Source organism: Ambystoma mexicanum, chromosome 5q (assembly GCF_040938575.1).
Source record: "Ambystoma mexicanum isolate Mex_15411 chromosome 5q, UKY_AmexF1_1, whole genome shotgun sequence".
Taxonomy (NCBI): domain Eukaryota; kingdom Metazoa; phylum Chordata; class Amphibia; order Caudata; family Ambystomatidae; genus Ambystoma; species Ambystoma mexicanum.
In genome coordinates, this window is record NC_090933.1 from 40,650,367 (window position 1) to 40,666,368 (window position 16,002).

The 16,002-nt window shown below is 53.4% G+C and overlaps 1 protein-coding gene across 3 annotated transcripts in view; it reads left to right on the forward strand.

Annotated features, from left to right (window-relative positions):
- The window catches only part of AFG3L2 (AFG3 like matrix AAA peptidase subunit 2), a 1,716,771-nt gene that overhangs the window by 265,103 nt on the left and 1,435,666 nt on the right, over nt 1-16,002 (forward strand). The window lies entirely within an intron of this gene.

Here is a 16,002-nt window from a genome sequence, read left to right on the forward strand (position 1 = left end):
GTACTTTCATGTGCCGATTCATCCCAAGCACAGGAAGTACCTTAGGTTTGCGGCTGGCGACTCGCACTTTCAGTTTCGGGTTCTGCCATTCGGCTTGACCTCTGCCCGAGGGTCTTCACCAAGCTCATGGTGGTGGTGTCAGCGTACCTCAGGCGAGGGGGGGATTCATGTCTATCCCTACCTGGACGACTGGTTGATCCAAGCGCGCTCTCCCGAGCAAGTGTTGGATCATCTCGGTCTCACCTGCCGGCACCCTCCACAGGCTGGGCTTCTTCCTGAATTTCAAGAAGTCGCATTTGACACCTTCCCAACAGCTCCAGTAAATCGGTGCTGTGTTAGACACGTCCCTGGGGAAGTGTTCGCCCCCCCAGATCAGGGCTCATCACATTGTACAGATGCTGGACAAGTTTCAAAGTGCCCAGTGTCTTCCGGCTTTTGACTTTCTAAGGTTGCTGGGCCTCATGACATCCTGCATCTTTCTGGTGCCGGAGGCCCGACTGCGGATGAGATTCCTGCAATGGGCCTTCAAACTGCAGTGGTCCCAGTTCTTGGGCAAGATGTTGGATCCCGTGCAGATTCCACTCTCGGTCACCCAGTATCTTCGGTGGCGGGCCAACGAAAGGAACCTGCTGAAGGGGGAATCGTTTTGGCAACCATGGCCGGAGGTGACGATTGTGACGGATGCTTCCCTCACAGGATGGGGTCCTCATGCCAACGGACTGACAGTCAGCGGTCGTTGGTCTCTGTTGGAGTACAGACTCCACATCAACCTGTTAGAGCTGAGAGCCATCAGGCTTGCCCTGAAAGCTTTTCTGCCGACTGCACGGGGGAAAAGTGTCCTGATCATGACGGACAACACACTGGCATTGCATTACCTCAACAAAAAAGGGGGCCAGGGCCGCTCCCGTTGTCCAAGGAGGCGATACAGCTCTGGTTCTTTTGTTCTCGCAGTTCATCTGCCCGGAGACAAAAACGCGGCGGGAGACGCTCTGAGCAGGCAGTGCACAGACTGTCACGAGTGGGAGTTGGCTCAGGAAGTCCTTCAGGAGATCTTCGCCCCTTTGGGGAACCCCGCAAGTGGATCTCTTCGCCACCAGTGTCATCCGGAAGTGCGAGAGATTTTGCTCAAGGGAATTTCCTCTGAGAGGAGCCTTAGGAGTCGTGTTCGTGGTGGATTGGTCATTCCCGTTGCTGTACGCGTTTCCTCGAGTCCCCGTCATTCCTCAAGTGTTGCAGAGGTTCGGGACCCGCATGATCCTTGTGGCTCCGGATTGGGCCAAGAGAGGGTGGTACCCAGACCTTCTGGAATTGTCCATCTGCCCACCACGCCATCTCCTTACCGAGGGGATCTGCTCTCGAGGGAGGGGGGGGTCAGGTTCTCCATCCAGAGGTCAGGACTCTCAACCTTCACGCTTGGTATCTGAAAGGTTGAGACACAAGGATTGGGACTTCCCGGATGATGTGATGGAGGTGTTCCTTTCGGCCAGGCAGCCCGCAACAAAGTCCCTGTACCGTTGCCATTGGTGTAAGTTCTGCAACTGGTGCAGGGGACAGAATGTTGATCCTTTACAATGCTCCATTCCTATGGTTTTGTCTTTTCTGCTTTCTTTAGCCCACAAGGTCCTTCAAGTGGGTACCATTAAGGGTTACCCGGCGGCGCTGTCCATGTTTAAGCGCTCGTCTGAAGAGTGTTCTTATTTTAAGAAACCTTTGATTTCACAGTTTCTAAAAGGACTGACTAATTGTTTCTGCCGTCCCCTTTCCAGGTGCCAGTTTGGGATTTCAATTTGGTTTAGAAGTTTCTGGTGGGTGCTCCGTTTGAGCCATTGCACTCTTGTCCTTTGAGACTGTTGTCTTTCAAGGCAGTGTTGTTTTTAGTTGCGGTTACTTCCGCTCGCAGAGTGAGTGAGTTGCAGGCACTTTTGGCCAAGCCACCCTTTACTGTTTTCCATAAGGACAGGGTTGTTCTTCTGGTGCGGCCTTCTTTTCTGCCAAAGGTTGTGTCTGAATTTTAATTAAGCCAGCAGGTAGTTCTTCAGCGTTCTATCCTCCTCCGCGTCCTGGCAAGGAAGAGGAGAGGCTCCATAGGTTGGATCCTAGGATAGCTCTGAGTTTTTATTTCTGATGTTTGTTAATCTGCTTAGAATCACATGCTGTGCATAGTCCGACATCCAGTGGTCACCGCGGAGTATTGCATTTTGTTTTTCGTAGTCGAAAAGGGGACGTCGACAAGGCGTGTCTGTAACACTATCCCTATAGTGACGTGCAGTGTACCCACAATCCCTCACGCGTCGAGGTCCCTCAGATTTTTTTCCACCCAGATATTGGTCGCCTTTACGCGGAGCTCCTCGAGAGACATTGCAAAAACTTTATTCGACCTTTGGTCGTTCTTAACTTATATTATTACTTACATCCCTCCTTCGGCATCGTAGCTGCGAAGCTGGTCACCGCCGATCAAGATCTCCGACGGCGGTGCCTTCGACGGAGGAGGTTGTTCGGCGTTCGCCGAACACGTGGCCTGGCCTCGACGGCCAAATACAGTAGAGAGAGTGGGGTCGTGGGACATTTGTTTCTCTTTGAGAATGCCTTTCCCTTTCTCCTCCCTTTCCTTCGGGGTTGTTGTCACATGCAATCGGTTCCTCAGCTATGGAGACGACACCCTTTAGGTTTTGCCGTGTTGCAATGGCAAGTTTACCTGGAAAGACGAGCGTAAACGGTGTAACCGTTGCTTGCCCCTCGGCCAGAAAGAAGACGGCTGTGCGGTCTGTCAGCTCCTTAAGCCGAAGACTTTAAAAGACTGCAGGGTCAAAAGGTGGGCAGCCTACGCCATGTCTAGGTCTGATTCATCACCCGCCGCCGAAAGTGACGAGGAATGTGACAACCCGACGTCTGTTTTGGAAGTCGTAGACCTCTCTAAGGAGCGTTCACGCTCTTCGTCGCCTGTCCCTGGCCCCGACAAGCTCGGCTCATGCCCTGCTTATGGGGATGAACACCCCGGCGACAAGGGCGCACACAGAAAACACTCCCATAAACACACGACCCACGGCTCTTCCTCGAAGACGAAGAGAGCATTTGCGCCAAAAGAGATGCAGGTCCTACCGGCGGCCGCCTCAGACCGTAAGAGTCTTAAGCCCCCCTCGCAAACGTGACTAGCGACTGGGCTACCCCCAGATAAGGGCGCCATCACTAAACCGCCAGACGACGCGCACCTTCAGAGGGTGCCCGTCGACGTAGAGCAAGCGACGCCTGTAACGTCGACGCCGGAGGTACCCTCGACAGACAGTTTAGTTGTCGAGAGCCTGGCGCGGATTATCTCCACCGATAGCCAGAGACGGACGGCGAAAGAAACGTCGATCACCGCTCATAAGGCCCGGGAGACGCCGAAAAGGTCAGAAGGAAGGCAGGAACCGCCCCCTCCATCGAGAGGGACTCCTAGCCTACCAGAAGGCTTTTCAGAAGGCGAGGGGAACCTTTCTTCGACGTTATGGGATAGGTGGAAGCGTTTTCTAACGGAAGGCCCTCCCTTTTCCCCCCCTGACCGCTCTGGAGTATCTCACGAAACCCTAGAGAGACTCCAGTTCTGTATGGACAAAATAGAGAGGTTTATGGAGACTCAGAACCTTCCAACACCGAAGAGATCAAGAGCGGGACCTCAGGAAGATCCCACGGCCAAGTGCCCTAGGATGTTTGATCCCCCCCAAGAGGATGTAGATTTATATGACCTCACTGGAGAGGACCCCCACTTTCAGGAGGATGATGAATTCTTAGGCAATGAAGGGGAACAAAACCTAGAGGAGGAAGGTTTTGAAGACAACCCGGATATGGGTGATGGGGGCTTCGGAGAAGACCCAGAAGAAGGCGCTTCACAGCCCTGGCAGTCCCCATCAGTGTTTTCAGACCCTGACGCCATAAACCTGTCCCCACCCAACGACTCACCTATTAGGAATACGCCACCTATAGACTATCAACCTACCTTTAATGCACTACTACGCAAGGCAGCAGCGCATTTCGAGATCGAGACTGTGGAAACTTCTCCTGACATCGACTTTGTAGAAAAGATCATTAAGGAGAAACCCCCTGTCAGCCAAACTATTCCCCTTCTCGCCTCAGTAAAGAGACAAATTATTCCTTCACTATCCACTCTCGCGTTGATCAGTGGGGTCAACCCGAGGATAGAAAAATGTAGTCCTTTTCCATCGGACCCGTTATACACCAGGGGCCACTCTGTACCAGACTCCTTAGTAGTGACAATTACTAGGAAGAGAGCAGGGGTCACGCTGTCAACCAGCGAGGCACCACCAGATAGAGGGTAAAAAATTGTATGCCCTAGGGAAGAGGATTACAGCCTCAGCTGCCTTTTCCGCAAGAATTGCCAACAACAACTCTTTGCTGGCAAGTTACGCAGATGCACAATGGAGCAAACTACGTAAGGACATTGAGGAAGTACCGGAACCCCTACGTACTCTGCTTCTAGCCACGGTGACTGAAGGGACCTTAGTCAACCAAAGCATCATTAAAAATACTCTGGATGCTGCAGAAACGGCTGGCCGTTTCCTAGTCCAAGGAATCCTCCTCAAACGCCATGTATGGCTACGTAATTCAGGCTTTAAACCTGAAACACAAGCATCTCAAATTAACAAACCTATAGAAGATGCAAACCTCTTTGGTAAGGCGGTGGATGAGGCACTAGAGACCGCAAAGAAGGAATTTGACACCATCAAAACCCTAGACCAAATTTCAAGGCCTCCCAACAAACGTGGTTATGGCAACAAACGCTTTTTTCGAGGCCAACGCCAGCAGCAGCAACAACAACAGCAGCAGCAATACTCTGCAGGTAACTGGTCCTCTAACCAAGGCACCAGTGGACAATACAACCAAAGAGGACAACGTCGTGGCAAGGGAAGAGGTGGGGGTCCCACCCCTAAAGGTTCCCAAGCCACCAACACCAAATGACTCAAAGATTCGGGTCCCCTCCCATGCTTCGCTGGTAGGGGGCCTGTTAACATCCTTTCTTCCAGCATGGGAGGGTATAAAATCAGACCGCTGGGTACTATCAACCATAGCCCGCGGTTACTGTATAGAATTCAACAGTTCCCCTACGTGCAGACCCCCAAGGGGACGACGGATGTCGCCAGAACACCTCGCCATCCTTCTTGAAGAAGTGGACCAACTACTAGAAAAAGGAGCTATAGAGGTTGTGCCTCTATCCCAGGTAAGGGAAGGTATTTATTCAGTGTACTTCCTTGTACCCAAAAAGGACTTCACCATGCGCCCTGTACTAGATCTGCGCCCAGCGAACAAATTTGTCAAACCTCAAAAGTTTCGTATGGTGACTCTACAGGAGGTAATCCCCCTGCTTTCACAGGGAGATTACATGACAACACTGGACATGAAAGATGCATACTTTCATATTTTAATGTTGCCAGCGCACAGGAAATACCTCAGGTTCATGATAGAGGGCAAACACTACCAGTTCAGAGTGCTACCCTTCGGCATAGCATCAGCGCCGAGAGTATTCACGAAGGTACTGGCAGTGGCAGCGGCCCACATTCCAGGTTGTCCATCCCAGTATACCCTTACCTCGATGATTGGATCATAACAGGCGATTCTTAAGAAACATGCTTCTCAAATACCCGAAAGACTGTAGACCTTTTGTTTCAACTGAGAAGAAGTCCAGTTTAGACCCCAGCCAGATCAAACAATTCCTAGGGGCTCTAATTCGAACAAAGGACGGCCTCGTCTTCCCCTTCAATGAGAGGGTCCTAAACATGCTGTTTCAAATCCCTCAATATGTGGCCGGTCGAGAGGTGACGGTACGCAAAGCTGTGCGCTTACTAGGAATGATGGCGTCATGTAGTTATTTGGTACCTCACGCGCGCCTGCGCATGCGCCCAATGCAAGATTGGCACAATGGGACGATCTAGTGGTGGTCTTGCAGGCCTTGGTTCTCTCGCTACGGTGGTGGTCGAAGGAAAACCTGGTAATAGGGAAACCATTCGCCACCCCCGCAGTGGAAGCCACTCTAACCACAGACACATCCCTCACAGGATGGGGGGGGCTCACCTATCCCATCAGACTGCTCATGGAGTTTGGACTCCGAGCGTAGCATCCAAGCACATACACTTACTGGAGCTACTAGCTGTGTTCAAGGCACTGAAAGCCTTCTAGGCACACCTGCAAGGGAAGACAGTGATATTCCTCACGGACAGCACCACAACCATGTACTACCTCAACAAGCAAGGGGGCACTCACTCTCCAGGACTGTCTAAGCTGTCCCAGAACATCTGGAAGTGGGTCCTCAAACACATGTTCCTACTGTCACAACATGTACCAGGGGAACTCAATCTGCTAGCAGATGAACTCGGCAGAGACTTCCCTCTGCCCTCAGAGTACGAATGACGGTTACGCGAAGACATCGTCTTCAACGTCTTCACTCAATGGGGATTCCCAGAAACAGATCTGTTGGCACCTCTGGAGAACTCCCAATGCCAAGATTACGCCTCCAGGTACCCCCAGTACCAATCCAAGGGGAACGATCTATCGATATCATGGTCAGGGGAATTTGTTTACGCTTTTCCCCCGACTGCCAACAAGATAGTGCACAAGATGCACCAGGAACAAGTTACCATGATACTGGTGGGCCCCTTTGTGGGCCAGACAGCCTTGGTTCGCTCACTTGATGGAGATGTCCCCATCTCCTCCAATGAAACTTCCATGCCCTTACAACATGCTGTCACAGGACAAGGGCAGGACACTACATCCCTGCCCTCAGACCATGAACTTAGCAGCCTGGCTCCTGAGATCATAGAATTTGGACATTTACAAATCCTGCAGAGATGCATGGACATTCTCAGGGAGGCTAGAAAGCCTAACACTCATCACTGTTATTCTAGTAAATGGAAAAGATTTGTCATCTGGTGTAGGGGAAGGAGCATCAACCCAGTTGACTGCTCTCCCACACAGATTGTTCTGTACCTGACTCACCTACTAGACTCAGGCTTGGTGTTTCTCTATTAAAGTCCATTTAGCTGCACTTTCCACATACACCACTTCCCAACTTAAAGTGTCATGGTGGAAAGTCCCAGTTATTAAAGCCTTCATGGAAGGAGTGAAGAGGATCCACCCTCCCATAGCTTTCCCCGCTCCCGGATGGGACCTAAATGTGGTACTAACCAGGCTCATGGGGTCACCCTTTGAACCCATGCACAAAGCAACACTTAAAGACCTCACTCTTAAGACTGCTTTTCTAATAGCTATCACCTCCATTAGGAGAGTAAGTGAACTACAAGCGCTCTCTGTACTAGACCCCCTTGTAACAGTTCACAAGGATAAGGTGGTTGTACGCACACATCCTAGGTTTGCACCAAGATGTATCTCTAAATTCCATGTCAACCAATCAATAGAACTACCAACGTTCTTTCAAAGTCCTTCAAACTCAAGTGAGAAGAGCCTGCATACACTGGATGTTCGCAGAGCCGTGATGTTTTATATGGAAAGAACTAGACCATTGAGAAAGACTAAACAGTTCTTTGTATCATTGGCAGCAGGAAGAGAAGGAGATGTAGTTTCAAAATCCACTATTTCTAGATGGATTGTACAATGCATCACTCTGTTACACTCTTGCTAAGAGAGAACTACCCTTCAAGCCAAGAGCACACTCCACTCGAGGTACCGGGGCTTCTCCAGCATGGGGTCTGGCATGGATTCACATGCTCATGAATATTCCCCGTCGTCAGGCTGGGAATCCTCGGTAAAGAAAAAACCAGTATCAGTTTCGTTTCTGATCTGTCTTTCGTAGTAGTAACCAATCACTGGTCTCTGCGTCATACTGACCACAGCCAATGACTGCCCTCTACCTAAGCACCGCCTCTGGCAGCCATCTTCAGATTTTTACCGCACGTTCATGTGTTGGGATCCTCGTGCTATTGCTCTCGAGCGTTAGTGCTATTTTTTCACGTTTTTTGCTCAAAAACTTTGTTTTTTCGGTCAAAAGAGCCTCAAGCTCCACCGACTCTCCATCCGATCAACGGGGACCCGTGTCGGATTCGTCTGCGCCCCTCAAGGGTGAAGATTTCGTCGAGCTACGCTTTTGGAGGACTCCAGAAGCTTCTCAGGCCCGGACATGGCCCAGGAGAAGGGAAGCTCGACGCCCGGAAAGCTGTTCAGGGTCTGCCCTGGATGCCAGCTGCAGAACGTCTTTAAGGAGGACAAACACTCCTTTTGTCTCTACTGCTTACATGAGGACAAGACGCACGTGGAGAAGGACTGTGCGTTTTGCGGCAATAAATCTGAGCGGACCATGAAGGACCGCCATCAACGTCTCGCCAACTGGCTGGAAGGGAAGAGCCCGTCAGGCGAGAAGAAGAGGAAGAAATCTGAGCGGTCTTCTAAGACCTTTGAGGACGCCCCGGCGACGGGGATCCAACACAAGGCCAAGTACCTCAAGTCCGCTGGCACCTGGAGTGCCGAACGGTCGGGCTCTACGGGCGCCAGGCAGGGCGCACCCTCCCCGGCACCTTCAGCCACGAGCCAATGCTCTGGGTCGGGTAAGAGGAAGGGCAAGCACCCGGCAAAGCTCCTGGAGAGGCCCCGGTCGAGCTCGAAGGCCCCATCGGAGGGGGAGCGAGGCAGTGTCCCCCCCCCCCTCAAGGATAAGGCGGTGAGCGCACCTAAGGTGGTGAAGGCCTTAATCCATCCGGCCAAGCCCTCTATCGATACTGTCGCGGCGACCCTGGCTCAGCCTGTGGAGGCTACACCAGTGGTGGCGACCTCGGGGCTCAGAGTCTCCCTGCCACCTCGAGGGAGTCCTCTTTTGTGCCCATCGATAGGACCCCCGTGAAATCCCCGGCGGGGAAGAAAAAGGGGAGGCAGGGCGTCGTCGTAGATTCGGCTTCAACCTCGGAGGAAGAGCTGATAGAGGTCTTAAGTCACGGCCTTGGCGTGGAAGAAGACTGGCCCGTCGGGATGGATCCCGACGCAGGTGACGACATCGTCGAGGGTGCCGACGGGGCCCCTGATCGCCCGTCGGATTCCCCTCTGCCAGCGCCGCAGACAACTCGGCGGCCATTTTGTTGGCTATACAGTCCTTATGCTCAGAGATAAGGACGAGACTGCCGTTGCCGACGGAGGAACCTCTCCCGTCGGGGGATCCTGAGCTGGGACCTTCTGGTGTTCCCCCGCCCAAGAAAAGAAGGATTCACCCTCCACCTCCTTTTCAGCCGTGGCGCACCGTCCAGCCCTCCTCCCCGTCCACCCGAGGGGATGATACGGGGACTGACACGGCAGCGACGGGTACGGACGACGAGGTATACGACGAGGATCTACCGTCGTCCCCTCCCACCAGGGCTTCTCCGCCCGACGAGATTGGTTCGTTCCACTCCATGATCGCCAGGGCATCCGAGCTTTTCCAACTCTGCGCTGAGGAGAAGAAAAAGGAAGGATTCCTTTATCAACGGCGCGAGGCCAAGAGGAAGACGGTCCTCGCGGTGCCTCTACTGGACGACATTTGGGATGAGGGCCTCGCCCTCCTCAAGAACCCTTCCACTACGCCAGCTAGAAGAGACCGATACGAGAAGAAGTACCGGGTCCCGGACGCGGCCCCCCGTGCCTCCGGGCGCAGCCTACCCCGGACTCTGTCGTCTCCGCGGCGGCCAGGAAGAAAGTGGGGGGGGTGCGGCCTCCACATCGACTTCCCCACCGGACGGCGAGGGAAAGAAATTGGACTCTATGGGACGCAGGGTCATCTCGTCTGCAGCGACGACGATTAAAGCGGCCAACGCCTTGGCTATCGTGGCCCGCTACGACAGGGAGCTATGGTACAAACTGGCTCCCCTGCTGGACTTCCTACCAGACGACAAGAGGGCGGATGCCCTGGAGATCCTACAGGAAGGTGAGGTGGCGTCGGACCACGCCATCACTATTGCGACGGACATCGCCGACACTGGGTTTCGCCAGTTGGGCAACGGCGTGTGCCTTAGGCGGCGTGGATGGCTCAAGGCTACGGACTTCCGTCAAGATGTACAGACCAGAGTCCTGGACATGCCGTTCGATGGGAACAACCTGTTTGGGAAAACAGTGGACGATTCCCTTCAGGCCATTAAAGCGGACACTGAGACGGCCCGGGTCATTGGGGTTCTGCAGCAACGACGGACGCCCTTTCGGAGCAGCGGAGGCAAGGGCGCCTCCAAAGGTTCCGGCGGCGGTTTCTCCACCTACCGTCAAGCGGCCCGCTCGTCGTCTCAGGAGGCCTACAGAGGACGAGGCAAGTCTGGCGGACCCCGCCGTCGTCGCCAAGGAGGTCAAGGCGGCAAAGCCTCGTCGAAACAGGATTGAACCGACCGTGGGGTCGGGCCCCCACCGATGCACCACGGTGGGAGGCCGGCTGGCGAGCTTCGTCAGCGTGTGGGAGTCCATCTCCACCGACCGTTGGGTGCTGGACGCCTTAGCCCGGGGCCACGCGCTCGAGTTTCAAAGAAGGTGCCCGCGCGTCCCCTCGTGGCCAGGAAAGAGCTTCACGTCCCTCAGCTTCTCCTGGAGGTAAGGGCGATGCTCAGGAAGGGCGCCATCGAACTCGTCCCAAAGAGGCATCGGGGCTCCGGAGTTTACTCGAGATACTTCCTCGTGAAGAAGAAGACGGGAGGATGGCGCCCCATCCTAGACCTGCGACGTCTGAACAAATTCATCAAGGCGCAGAAGTTCCGTATGGTCACCCTCCAGCACGTCCTGGGTCAGCTGGAGGAAGGAGACTTCCTGTCGTCGTTGGATTTGGAGGATGCCTACTTCCATATTCCCATCCTAAAGGGGCACCGAAAATTCCTCAGGTTTGTGGTCCAAGGGTGTCACTACCAGTTCAAAGCCCTCCCCTTCGGACTACGGTCGGCGCCCAGGGTATTCACCAGTGCCTTGCACCGGTGGCGGCGCAGCTGCGCCGCGAGGGGATCCACGTCTACCCCTACCTGGACGACTGGCTCATCCGAGCCAAGACGAGGGAGCTCGCCGTGGAGCACACGGCAAGGACCGTCCAACTTCTCACGGACCTGGGATTCTCCGTGAACTACGCCAAGTCCCACCTGGTACCCGCGCAAAATGCACTGTTTCTGGGAGCGAAGCTCGACACAGTGTCCCTTCTGGCCTCCCCGTCGGAGGAAAGGACCAGGGCCATCCTGGGCAAGGTACAGCGGATGTTGGCTTCCGACGCGGCCAAGGTGAGGTCCATCAAGTCCCTCCTCGGAATGTCTTCTTCTTGCATCTACCTCATTCCCATGTGCAGGCTCCGGATGCGCCCGTTGCAGGAGTTCCTGGACGCGCGCTGGATCCAAACGACGGGCGGCTTCGAGGAGGGGATCACACTCAACGAGAGTTTCCGCCGAGCGGTCCGGTGGTGGGGCACCCGCGCGCATCTGACGGCGGGCATGGACTTCCAGACCCCAGACCACCAGGAGACAGTGACCACGGATGCCTCCCTGGAAGGGTGGGGAGTGCACACCGAAAATCTGCACGCGAGAGGCCTTTGGCTCCCGACGGAGAAGTCCCTCCATATCAACGTCCTGGAGCTCCGTGCAGTGTTCTGGGCCCTCAGGTCCTTCCTTCCGTCTCTCAAGGGCAAGGTGGTGAGGATCTTCACCGACAACACCACCACCATGTTTTACATCAGGAAACAGGGCGGAACCAGGTCCCCAGCACTGTCCAAGGAGGCGCAGGACTTGTGGCATTGGGCCGTCGCCCAAAGGATGTTTCTGGTGCCGTTTCATCTGGCAGGGATAAAAAACACCATCGCCGACTCAGCAGGGAGCTGCGCTCGTGCCACGAGTGGGAACTACGGCAGGATCTAGTGGATCGCCTCTTCCGACGGTGGGGCACACCCCAGATCGACCTGTTCGCGACGGCGACGAACTCCAAGGCCGGAGGTTCGCCAGCAGGTTTCCCCAGGCGAGGAGCATGGGCGATGCTTTCTCGTTCCCCTGGGAGGGCCTGTTCCTCTACGCGTTCCCTCCTTTGCCACTGCTAATCCGGCTCGTCAACCAGCTCAAGAGGTCACGGTGCAGGATGATCCTCGTCGCACCTGCGTGGCCGAGGCAGATATGGTTCCCGGACCTTCTGGACTTGTCAGTGTCCCCGCCAATCAAGCTGCCGGTGGACGCGGATCTACTCTCCAGGGAAGGAGGCGCCATCCTCCACCACGACCCGAAATCGCTGAACTTGCAGGCCTGGCTCCTGCAGCGCTAGAGTTTGGAGGATACGACATACCGGCCGACTGCAGAGAGGTTCTTGCAAAGGCCAGGGCGTCCTCGACTCTTAAATGCTACGGACACAAATGGAAGAGGTTCTCTGTCTGGTGCCACGCACAGAAGATTAACCCTCTACGGATTAAGGCTCCTCAGGTACTGCCGTACCTGCTGACGCTGGCCAAAGCTGGTCTAGCACACGCGTCCATCAAGATTCATCTTGCTGCGATCTCCCGATACACCAGAACCACGGGGCGGACGTCCTTGTGGTCTCATCGTCTGGTGAAAGAGTTCATGAAGGGACGGGACTGTTCAGATCGTTCCCGCCGGTGAAGGCTCCGGCCCCGGCGTGGGAGCTCAACGTGGTGCTGACCAAGCTCATGGGACCTCCGTTCGAGCCTCTGCACTCGGCCCCGTTGAAGTTTCTGTCGTGGAAAACAGCGTTTCTTGTGGCCATCACCTCCGCACGATGGGTGGGAGAGATCCCGGCCCTTTCCTGCAAGACCCCGTACTTGACTTTTCACGACACAAGGGTAGTGCTCAGGACGCACCCCTCCTTCATGCCCAAGGTGCCGTCGGACTTCCATCTCAACGAACCCTTGGTGTTGCCTGTGTTCTTCCCGTCGCCTTCGTCGCCGGCTGAGAGGACTTTGCACTCGCTGGATGTGGCTAGAGCGCTGAAGTTCTACGTGGACCGCACAAAGTGTTTTCGGAAGACGTCACAACTCTTTGTGAACTTTGGACCTGTCAATCGGGGGAAGGCTCTCTCGAAGGCTTCCATTTCCAGATGGCTCTCCGGCTGTATCATGTACTGTCATCGGTTGACAAACCGACCGCTGCCTGGCCGTCCGAGAGCCCATTCCACCAGAGCGATTGCAGCTACCACGGCGTTCCTTTCTGGTGTGCCCCTGCTGGACACATGTAGGGCTGCTACGTGGAGGTCGTCGCACACCTTCACGAAATTCTACTGCGTCGATCGGGATTCCAGGGAGGAGTCCAGGGTCGGCCAAGCAGTGCTGCGCAACCTGTTCGCCTAAGGTGAGCCTGGTGAGGAGGTAAGATGCTTAATGTTGAGTTTGATGTGATGCTTAATGTTGAGCCTTTGCCACCTCCCGTGGTTGTGCATGTGTGTACTGCTATGTATTCTTTATTCATGAGCATGTGAATCCATGCCAGACCCCATGCTGGAGAAGGAACAAGTTACTTACCTGTAACTGTTGTTCTCCAGCATGGGTCTGGCATGGATTCACATGTGAACCCTCCCGCCTACCCCTCTGCGGCTCTTCACTTGGTCATACTGCCACTTCACGTGCTTCCAAATCTGAAGATGGCTGCCAGAGGCGGTGCTTAGGTAGAGGGCAGTCATTGGCTGTGGTTAGTATGACGCAGAGACCAGTGATTGGTTACTACTACGAAAGACAGATCAGAAACGAAACTGATACTGGTTTTTTCTTTACCGAGGATTCCCAGCCTGACGACGGGGAATATTCATGAGCATGTGAATCCATGCCAGACCCATGCTGGAGAACAACAGTTACAGGTAAGTAACTTGTTCCTTCCATAGCTTTCAATGCAAATGTCCCTCTTGAGCCCATTTGCAAAGCGGGAACTTGGAGTTCTGTTCACACCTTTACAAAACACTACTGTCTAGATGCCCACTCTAGATCTGATTCCGAGGTGGGACAAGCAGTATTAAGACATCTTTTTTTCTACTGTTCCTTCTCACAACCCACCTCTAACTCCGGGTACTGCTCGCTAGTCTATGCACAGCATGTGATTCTAAGCAGATTAACAAACATCAGAAGACAATGCATTACTTACCGTAAAAGCATTTCTGATGGTTGTATCTGCTTAGATTCACATGCGCCCACCCTTCCTTCCCGCTCGGATGGAAGGAACATAGACTTTCTTCTATATCTTTCTTTTCTTCTATATCTCTTTTCTGTACTCACTCACTCACGTCTAATAGGCTCCCTCAGGGCAGAAAAAATAAAAACGGAGGGACCTCGACGCGTGAGGGATTGTGGGTACACTGCACGTCACTATAGGGATAGTGTTACAGACACGCCTTATCGACGTCGCCTTTTCGACTACGAAAAACAAAATGCAATACTCTGCAGTGACCACTGGATGTCGGACTATGCACAGCATGTGAATCTAAGCAGATACAACCATCAGAAATGCTTTTACGGTAAGTAATGCATTTTCATTTCACGGATATCCCGGGTCAGAGTGGACAATCTGCTCTTTATCGGTTATGCTGGACACCGTTTGGGCCAGGCTGTTACCAAACAGACTTGTCCAGGTGGATTATCCTCACTATTACAGAGTGTTACCGTCTGGCGGGTAAGGACCCTCCAGTAGGATTACATGTTCATTCTACTATGGGCGTGGCTACCTCCACTGCCCTTCAGCGGTGTGTTCCTATTAGGAATATTTTTAAAGCTGCCACATGGGCTTCTCTACATACTTTTGTCAAACATTACACCCTGGATTCGATCCACGAGCGGGATCTGGCCTTTGGTAAGGCAGTTCTTTATTCCGCCATTTGATTGGGTATTCTAAATCCTTTTCCCACCTCCATAGTCTGGTACTGCTTTGGGAGTCTGTCATAGATATGGAATACGTCGGAGGACACAATCCCCTCGAAGAACAAGTTACTTACCAAAGTTCTTTCGATGGGATGTTCCTCCAACGTATTCTACACCGCCCTCCCAACCTGCCCCTCTGGAGAATTTCCTATGCAATTGCAGCTTAGGTTTCCGCAAGGCTGTATGCAGTCAGGCTGGCAGGAGATTGGTGCCACATGTTCTGGGAAAAAACTTCAACTGAGGCTATGGGCGTCGTGCGTCCTATATATAACATCCGGTGATTTCAACCCTCGACGTAGGCCCCCGAGGGACATGGGATCGACGACATTGATGCAGGATGCCCTCTGCCGAACATTTTCCAAAGCAGCACAGCTGTGGACATTACCTGTCATAGATATCGAATACGTCGGAGGTACATCCCATCGAAAGAACGTTACCAGATATGGTAAGTAACTTGTTCTTCTCTAGAGGTGGTTTTCAGATTACTTGTGTTTACTGACACTTCCTTTTCAAGAGCTCCTGTGCGTTCTGCTAGCGCCCGAACATCCTGTGTCAAGAGGTTCACATCTAGGCTGACCGCGTCCATTTTCGATTCCAATGCGATCTTCAGAGCTGCTATTGCTTCAAGGAAGAGTTGGTGCCCTTTTATTTGGGCTTGTTCTCCTTGTGGCATCAGGGTCTCTGGCGTGGTACTTTCAGCTACATTCGTGGATCCAAAAAACGTGTCCGGTGTGGGTTGCTTCGCTTTGTTTTTCTGGGTCTTGGACGCCATGCCTAGTTAATTCAGGCCGGTCTGATAGTCTCCTTTACAGTTCCACCCCTCCTTCTTGCCTGTGGTACTGGCCTCTTATTGGGCTGGATGACCCTACACTCGTTTCTATTAGCTGATCTCCCCCCCCCCTGATGATGACAACCTGAGGCTGCTTGTTGTGTTCCTAGGCTACCATTTTGTCACCTTGGTGTCCTTTATCTGTTCAACCGATATGCGGCGGTCACTACTTCAGTCATGGTGCTTAACTCTCCAGATAAGGTGCGTATTGTGCCTTTTTACGCATTTAATTATTGCAAATACGGATCATTTACTTTTCTACTCCGTATCGGTTACGGGAGGTTGTCACAGGATTTATTAATTAAAAAGTTTCCTCTTTCCTCCACTAGATGGCGCTACTGTCTGCATCATTCAACTC